Below are 9,523 nucleotides of genomic sequence, written 5' to 3' on the forward strand. Positions count from 1 at the left end.
GGGATTTGCACCGCAGCTTAAACCTACCTCTCGTCAGACAGCTGTTTCCGCATATTTCTGAACCTAACTATTGTCACTGTTTCTCAGTCGCTCTGTACATCCTTTCAAATATTTTTCTCACTGCCCAATCACATTCTCTGATACGTCAATATAATGCGTAAGCATTTCTTATCTTTTTATCCCTGCTGCCAGTTTGCATTCTTGCTGCCATGTTTTAGTGGCATCAGTAAATTTTGTGAATAAATGTCCAACTGTCTGAATTATTGTTTCTTGTTAGTTGTACCATTTCAGAACCAAAGCTCACAAGTTCAATCGACGTATTTCATTATGGTCTGCTGAAGTAATCGCGTTAACAGTGACTACATTCATAAGCAAATGTTAAAGACATATGAGGCATACCGAAAAACGTTGTACAATGCCATTAAAAATATCTGCCCGTGGTAAATGTCTTTTATGCGGTTTCATCTTTATCATTCAAACATTGCTCACATGGGCTGCCTAATTCCAAGGAATTCAATTAAAGCAATTCCACTCGAATGGCAAAAACAGGATTTCTGTCAAAAACTTTACAGTTTTCTCACAAATACGATAGTGATGTAGAGTATAAATACAAATAATTAATTATTGTACCTTCTGTAAGGGCTATTACACAAATGGCTAAAAATTATTTTAGGCAGAACGAAAGAAGATAAGAAGAACATGAGACAGGACACTTTAGTAAATGGGATTCTTTAAGCAGTGGAATGAACTGCAATATATTCACTGTCGTCTTCACAAGTTTCATATCAGCGCTGCAGAGTGAAATTCTCATTTAAGTAGCATGTTGTTTGGTTCCGTAATGTTGTTTCTGAAAACTATATAGGTATTCTAGCATGCTCAATTTTTCGGGTTTTAGTTTGCACATGCAGAACCATTCAGTTATAATATTGTTAACAGAGTGCCCAGTTTCAGGCGAATAAGCAGCTATTGCTGATTTATTTGATTTCTGCAGGCGAAAATTTGCAATATATTCAACAAACGACAATTCTACCTCTTTGAAATTAATAAAAATGTTTGTACTTTAGACTACGCATTATATTTACTTCATGGTATGTTACTTTGTGTCACTGGGTTTATTTAGTAATTGAATAACAGTTGTTTTAAGTAATATTTGTACTGAAATGTCTGAAAATGTTAACTATTTTTCATTAGAGGTTGTCGGTAAATTCCAGACTTTATTGTATCCTCCTATTACAGCCTGTTGTATGTAAGGTTACAGTAATAGTGTCAATCTGTGTGATCTCTATTCGTTATAAATGATATCTATTTCTTGTAAAGTGTATCCATTTTTGGTAAATTCCTATAACGGTATCTTTTTACTAGACTGGCTGTAGAAAACTGTAATTATGTTTTAAAAGTTCGCGCAAATGTGCGATATATGTAGTATTGTGAGGAGTTGTATGTTTCCTGCACATATGGCGGCAATGTCGAAACTAATTAACATTGACGAAGTTAGTATGCGGTTACGTTCTATCATAAATGTATTATTCTTATGTAGGACGCTGAACAAATCTCATCGATGGTTAGTGTCTCTTGGTTGGTAAACATTTCGTTCGTCACACTGCAAACAGTCGAGCAAAAGTTAAATCGCATTACGAACACCATAATATGAATTCGAACTACCTTTCCAGTGATTTCTGTTCTGTTAGTATGTGACACCTCAAAACTGCAGAATATACAATTTCCCTTTCAGTCAATTTCGAGAACGTATAAACTGATCTTACCTTATTATTTAACTTTTAATGAATGTTTAAAACCAACATACTGTCTTTGGAAAGGAAAAAAGTCATCTGATTTCATTTTTTGAAGTATAATCGGTAGCATGTTTGCGTAATTTGCATCGGGTCGCACCCTGTGCAGCGATGTTGGCGCCTTCAGTGGAGAAGAGACAGTCCTGCCGCTTGCTTTGGCACTTGTAGTTAGAAACTTACCTAGCTTGTCTAGAAAATATTTTACTACAAACCTTAACAAACAGTGATATCACTGAATTATGAATTATATAGTTCCAGTTAAAAATTATGTTGGCTACAATATCTCGGTGGATGAAATAGATAAAATACTTACCAACACTGAACGTTGCTTGACCACTTTGCTTAACATAATTTGTCGGACAGTTCGTTTCGACGCCTTGAACACCTACGAAATATTTAAAGTGACCAAATTATGTAATTGAGCCGGTATTCATATTTGATCACTCGTCAACAGCTGTAGGTTTCTTCATCCAGTAAATGGTCTCTAACAATAAGCAACATCTCAGTACATAATCCTCTAAAAACCAGACAAATTGTTCAGTAACTCACAAGTATTTATCATCCTGAAAAAAAAGTTCGAGTAAAGTTAATGGAGCATTGAAAAAATGTACGAGCATTCGTAATGCCTTTCCCTATAACTTTCGCAAGATCGGATTGGGGAGGGATGGAATGTAAGTAACTGCTAGCGATCGCTCGAGGTAAAAGTCTCGGTAATTGCATTAAGCGATTTAGGGAAGTCATGGACAACATACATTTGGCTGTCTGGACGGTGGCTGAAATCGCCATCCTGCGGAATAGGGGTCCAGTATTACCATTGTGCCATGTCACAGGGTGATGTATTCTCTTTCCTGACGCTTCATTATACCCTAAAGCAGTGCTTTGGGCTCCGTTTGAGGATGGGAAAAAGGTGATTTCGTAAAGGTACGTAGCATGAGGGCCATGACCAGTAGATAATGTATTAATCCACTTGATGGGTGCAGAAATCTCACTTGTAATCTCTCTTTGCTGTTGGGGATGTCCTCCTTGCGGTACCTGAAGAGCCCGATTCATTTTGCTACAGTTGCAATAAGCGCTCCTGTATTAACTTTTTTGTGCTGGCCTCACTTCCAAGTATCCCTCGTACTTTCATTTGATTGCCTGTCTTTAACCAAAAATGCTCCCCTCCTCCTAATTTCCAAATCCAGTAACCATTTTTCTAGAGTTAGTAAAACTGCGTCAGTCGGGAAAGTGCAGTAGGCGCCAGTTAATCTTAGTAATAATCGTCGTTGAACTCTTTTGACTAATGACGCTGGCTTCGCAGAAGCAATGACATAAATAAGAGACATCTTCTGGAATGAGATAAAAATTCAGGCTGAAACGATAACAATGATAAGATTCACTAATGCCATTGCTATCCTCAGCGAAACTGAGGAAGAATTGCAAGAACTGTTGAAAAGAATGAACATTCTAATGATCACACACTATGGATTCAGAGTAAATCGAAGAAAGACCGAAGAAATAAAGGGTCATATGGGAGCGATAAACTTAACATGAAAATTGGGATCGACGAAGTGAAAGAATTATGCTACCTTAGATGCTAAATAATACAAGACGGGCGAAGAGAGAACGACATCAAAAGCAGACCAGCACAGGCAAAGACGGCATACCTGATCAAAGATCAGAACAAGTCTACTAGTATGAAACATCGTCTTTAATTTGAGAAAGAATTTCCTGAGAATGTACATCTGGAGTACAGTATTCTAAGGTAGTGAATCAGGGAATTTGGAAAAATAAGAAAGGAAGATTAGGATTTAACGTCCCGCCGGCATCGAGGTCATTAGTGACGGACCACAAACTCTGACTGTTCCTAGGATGAAGAAAGAAATCGGCCGTCACCATTTCAAAAGAACCATCCAGATACTTGCGTGGAGCATTTTACAGAAATCACGGAAAACGTAAATCTGGATGGCCGGACGCGGATTTGAATTACTGTCATACCGAATGCCAGTCCAGTGCATGGACTTTGGAAAAACCAGAGAAGAAACGAAACGATCGTTTGAGATGTTGAAACTTGGTGAAATGATATGAGAAAATGTGGAGAGGTTTTCTGTAAAGCCGGCGATGAGGAGAATATTTGGAAATTTTGGAAATTTGTGGTACCATCCTATGGGAGCAAACTGCTGAAGTCATCGGCCCTAACCTTACACACTACTTAATCTAACTTACGCTAAGGACAACACACACACCCATGGCCGAGGGAGAACACGAACCTCCGACGGGGGGAGCCGCTCAAACCGTGACAAGGCGCCGTAGACCACACGGCTACCGCGAGCGGCAATATATGGATAACAGTAGAAGAAGAAGGGACAGGAAAATAAGACACGTGTTAAGACATCAGGTAGTTGTAGGGGAAAACAGTGGTTGGTATACATCCTAGAAATATTTGAGGCTGTTGGTTGCAAGCGCTACTCTGAGATGAAAACGTTGTTATAGGAGAAGAACTCGGGGCGGGTGGCATCGAAGCAGTAAGCAGACTAATTACCCAACAGAAAATAAGGTGGAGCCACATTCGCACCCATGTGCCACAACAACGAAACCGTAAAGCCCATCTTTTGCGTTTATTAGTCCACTTGTCAAGGATTTGTACTGATGAGCGTTGAAACACTGAAAAAAGAATCATGTTATTGTTGAAGCTAGGTTTATGGAACTACCGTAGTCTACGTAGCTTATCATTTTTTTTTTTTTTTTTTTTTTTTTTTTTTTAGCGTATACGACCAGTGACTTCGTTGGTTCCCTTAGAAACTGGACGTGGTCATCCGTCAAGAACTTGAGTGAGGATATATAAATGGCTGCGTAATCTAAGTAACATTTTTGTACTACATAGTTATCCTCCAGTGTGTTACTTACAAATAAAGAGTATTTACGGCAAAAGTGAAATTTGCGGTGTTTTATTCTAGTTTTATTCGAAAATTGTTGATTTGTAACTTGAAAGAGAGGGGTGTTGCAGCAGGAAAAAAATACGGATTTGTCATATAGCGCTAGAAAACGCAGTTTCCGAACAAACAGCTGAAATTAAAAAACGCAAAGCAGAAACGTATCAAACATCGCTTCAGTGCTTCTTCAAGCTTATATAAAACATGTTTCCGTTATTCATAAACAACTTTCGCACTTATGAATGATAATAGAAAACTCTCGCTTTTGACCATGATGAACGTTCTACTGAGTACAGAATAACAACAATAATTATACGGATATTTTATGTTTGTGCATGTAAACTGTGCGTGCATCAGAAGTAATTGCTTTGGTTAGGTAAAAGCGAAAATGTTACGCGATAAACTAACTATTATTACTTGTGAGATACAATTTATATTTTCTAAGGATACAAAATACTCGAGAGGCTAACAATATGTAGCTGTAATTACGTGCCAAGCAAAAAACAGAGAGAAACCGTCGACACCCAGTTTCTCTCTCACATATTCATTTATGTTTCTTTCCCTACCAATGCTGCCAATACTGTGGGTAATCCCATCATTTACTGCGTCACTTACGTACTATGCCAAAACTACAAAACGGCAGGGCAATTCTAGGTGCAAGCAGTCTGACTTTACGCTTTGCGTTTTTTTGTATCCCGCCTAGAAGGCCGCGCGTGGGTCTGCTCTTGTAGACTGAATGGGTAGGCCGAATTTAGAAAGTGAGAAGAGCAGAAAAAGGTGAAAATCTCTCGGTACTGCTCTTAGAAATGGTTTTACTATATCACAATATTAGCTGAATACATAATAACGTGAATACCTTTGCACTGAGGAGCACGTAGGTGCGAAGTCGGATGTATCAAGTTACACAGTTACAAGTAGTGGTTCGCCCGCTATGAAATAGGAATAACGGTGCTGGGTCTTCTCCTCGGCATCAAATGGGTGGAATCTGCAGCGGCGCTCTTAGAGCTGCACAGCGCCGACTAGACGGCGCTGTCGTCGGTGTCAGTGTCGTAGTGCCAACCTACGAACTTGCACCTACGCCGTGGCATCGCAGCTATCGATATTACAGCGTTGTTCCCTTCGACCATAAATACACTCCTGGAAATTGAAATAAGAACACCGTGAATTCATTGTCCCAGGAAGGGGAAACTTTATTGACACATTCCTGGGGTCAGATACATCACATGATCACACTGACAGAACCACAGGCACATAGACACAGGCAACAGAGCATGCACAATGTCGGCACTAGTACAGTGTATATCCACCTTTCGCAGCAATGCAGGCTGCTATTCTCCCATGGAGACGATCTTAGAGCTGCTGGATGTAGTCCTGTGGAACGGCTTGCCATGCCATTTCCACCTGGCGCATCAGTTGGACCAGCGTTCGTGCTGGACGTGCAGACCGCGCGAGACGTCGCTTCATCCAGTCCCAAACATGCTCAATGGGGAACAGATCCGGAGATCTTGCTGGCCAGGGTAGTTGACTTACACCTTCTAGAGCACGTTGGGTGGCACGGGATACATGCGGATATGCATTGTCCTGTTGGAACAGCAAGTTCCCTTGCCGGTCTAGGAATGGTAGAACGATGGGTTCGATGACGGTTTGGATGTACCGTGCACTATTCAGTGTCCCCTCGACGATCACCAGTGGTGCACGGCCAGTGTAGGAGATCGCTCCCCACACCATGATGCCGGGTGTTGGCCCTGTGTGCCTCGGTCGTATGCAGTCCTGATGGTGGCGCTCACCTGCACGGCGCCAAACACGCATACGACCATCATTGACACCAAGGCAGAAGCGACTCTCATCCCTGAAGACGACACGTCTCCATTCGTCCCTCCATTCACGCCTGTCGCGACACCACTGGAGGCGGGCTGCACGATGTTGGGGCGTGAGCGGAAGACGGCCTAACGGTGTGCGGGACCGTAGCCCAGCTTCATGGAGACGGTTGCGAATGGTCCTCGCCGATACCCCAGGAGCAACAGTGTCCCTAATTTGCTGGGAAGTGGCGGTGCGGTCCCCTACGGCACTGCGTAGGATCCTACGGTCTTGGCGTGCATCCGTGCGTCGCTGCGGTCCGGTCCCAGGTCGACGGGCACGTGCACCTTCCGCCGACCACTGGCGACAACATCGATGTACTGTGGTGACCTCACGCCCCACGTGTTGAGCAATTTGGCGGTACGTCCACCCGGCCTCCCGCATGCCCACTATACGCCCTCGCTCAAAGTTCGCAGGAGAGCTTCTGTAAAGTTTGGAAGGTAGGAGACGAGGTACTGGCAGAAGTAAAGCTGTGAGTACCGGGCGTAAGTCGTGCCTCGGTAGCTCAGTTGGTAGAGCACTTGCCCGCGAAAGGCAAAGGTCCCGAGTTCGAGTCTCGGTCGGGCACACAGTTTTGATCTGCCAGGAAGTTAGAAAACTATCTGTTTTTATTTCTATAAATAAAAAATTTCTTATTCCTGTCAAAGACAAAATACTACATCTTTTAGAATATTGTATAAATTTATTTTCATTACAGCCATTAATAACATATCCAATTTTTTCCATTTTGTTGGCTCAAAACATCAACATACGTAAACTTATTTTAGTTGATTACAAAAAATTCATAATTTTTACAACTTAACTTGTTGCAAAACCTATCCATTCTCATTTAAAAAATTTTTTGTATTTCATCTCCCTTTTCTCTTATTTTTTTTTTCCTTCTCCAAAATATTTTTGTTCCTATTATAGTTATATTATTACCCAAATATTCTAGTAATTCTGTAATTTCTCAGTGGATTTTAGATTTAAAATGACAATTTGTTTAATTTCTTTAATTTTTGGTAGATAACGTTTTATGTGGGCGTTTATTCTCTTTCTACACACAAATAAGCAAATATTATTTGTTTTTATTAAACGTAACTCTTTGACATATCTTTTGGTATTGTTCGAGGGCTATCCACAAAGTACATTACGTTTTGTAATTAAAAATAAATAAAGTATTGGAAATTTTTTTATTATATACAGATGAAAGCCACACTTAAATACTACTTTTATACATAGTTGCCATTTAAATTAAGGCACTTATCGTAGCGATGGACGAGCTTGGAAATTCCTTCGTTGTAAAATTTGGCCGCCTGCGCCTTCAACCACGTGATTATCTCTTCTTGAAGCTGTGCGTCGTCATCAAAACGCTTCATAAGCAACCACTTCTTCATTGCTGGGAATAAGTGGAAGTCGCTCAGTGCCAGGTCGGGACTGTACGGCGGATGAGGAAACAACTCCCTCTTCGAGAACTTCACGAATGGCATTTGCCGTGTGGGCCCGGGCGTTGTCGTGAATCAGCAAGATCTTTGAGCCCAACTTTACCCTGCGCTTGTTTTGTATTGCTCTTCTGGGGTTGTGCAGAGTTTGGCAATACTTTTGAGAGTTTATTGCAGTGCCTCTTTCCAAGAAATCCACAAAAATCACACCTTTTCTGTCCCAAAAGACAATCGCCATCACCTTCCTTGCCGACATTGTCTGCATGCATTTCTTGTGTTTTGGGGGAGAATTTGTGTCCCCCCACTGCATTGACTGCAATTTTGTCTCGCAGTTCACATGCTTAACTCATGTTTCGTCACCAGTAACGATGCAATCGAGTAATGAGTCGCCATCTTTCTCGTAAGCGTCCAAAAACGTTAACGCTGCAGCCATTCGCTGATTTTTGTGAATCTCTGTCAAGATTTTTGGTATCCATCTTGCACAAAACTTGTGGTAACCAAGCTTTTCGGTATTGATTTCGTGCAACAAACTTCGTGAAATTTGTGGAAAACTCAGAGAATTCCGTTATTGTGAAATTACGGTTTTTACGGACCGCTGCATCGACTTTTTCGACAAGTTCGGCAGTCACTATGCTGGGTCTTCCACTTCGCTCTTCGTCGTGAACGTTAGTTCGTCCATTTTTAAATTGTATGACCCATTGACGCACTCCACCTTCAGTGATAATATTGTCCCCATACACTTCACAAAGCTGCCGATAGATTTCTATCGGTGTACAGTATTTTGCAGTCAGAAACCTTATTACAGCACACACTTCACACTTAGCGGCATTTTCAATAAACGCTGACATTTCAAACTGTCACAGTAATTCAACGGAGTACAGCATGAACCTCTCACTAGCACGGCAGGATGCCGACTGAGCGGCGGAATGCCATGACACCAAGATTGCCGCGCAAGCCCCGCCCCTAACAGACACAAACGAATACGTAATGTACTTTGTGGATAGCCCTCGTATAAAACATACTATTAGAATTAGATTTTATAAAGCACGTTTGTTTTACAGAAGTTACATTGTCTGTCTCTTTGAAGATTTCTATGCAATTAATGGGTAAGCAATTAAAATTAAATGCAGTTAAAACATATTTCATTAATTTTCCTCTTTCCTCTTCATTATTTCTTTTAATTGGTATTTGTATTCCAGTTCATTTTTTTCGTTTTTCTGTTGTAAATAAGTCAACAACTATTTTGCTGCATTTTGGGTTAATGGAACAGAATAAAAAGGAGGTTCCTTGAAATTTTGGGTATTATTCTTTATTAGTTCTAGACAAGCTGTTAATGGATCGAATTCTTGCTCTTTTTGAAGCTGTAGATTAACACAATTATAAATTGTTGTTTCTAATCTTTTAATTACATTTTCTTTACCCAATTTAGAAGCAAATATTTCTTTTAATATTCTATCTGGACGATTTAAAATAATTGTAGTATTGGTTGTCGCCTTCTTTGCTAGCTCCTAGACTCAACAGATGACAAATAAATTCACTGTAA

General features: G+C 40.6%; 1 non-coding gene across 1 annotated transcript; it reads left to right on the plus strand.

The window, feature by feature from the left end:
- The first annotated feature begins 7,053 nt into the window (after positions 1–7,053).
- On the plus strand, positions 7,054–7,128 carry Trnas-cga (transfer RNA serine (anticodon CGA)). Its single transcript has one exon. It is a non-coding gene; the product is annotated as a tRNA-Ser (tRNA).
- The last annotated feature ends 2,395 nt before the right edge of the window (positions 7,129–9,523 follow it).

Source organism: Schistocerca cancellata, chromosome 6, assembly GCF_023864275.1.
Source record: "Schistocerca cancellata isolate TAMUIC-IGC-003103 chromosome 6, iqSchCanc2.1, whole genome shotgun sequence".
Taxonomy (NCBI): domain Eukaryota; kingdom Metazoa; phylum Arthropoda; class Insecta; order Orthoptera; family Acrididae; genus Schistocerca; species Schistocerca cancellata.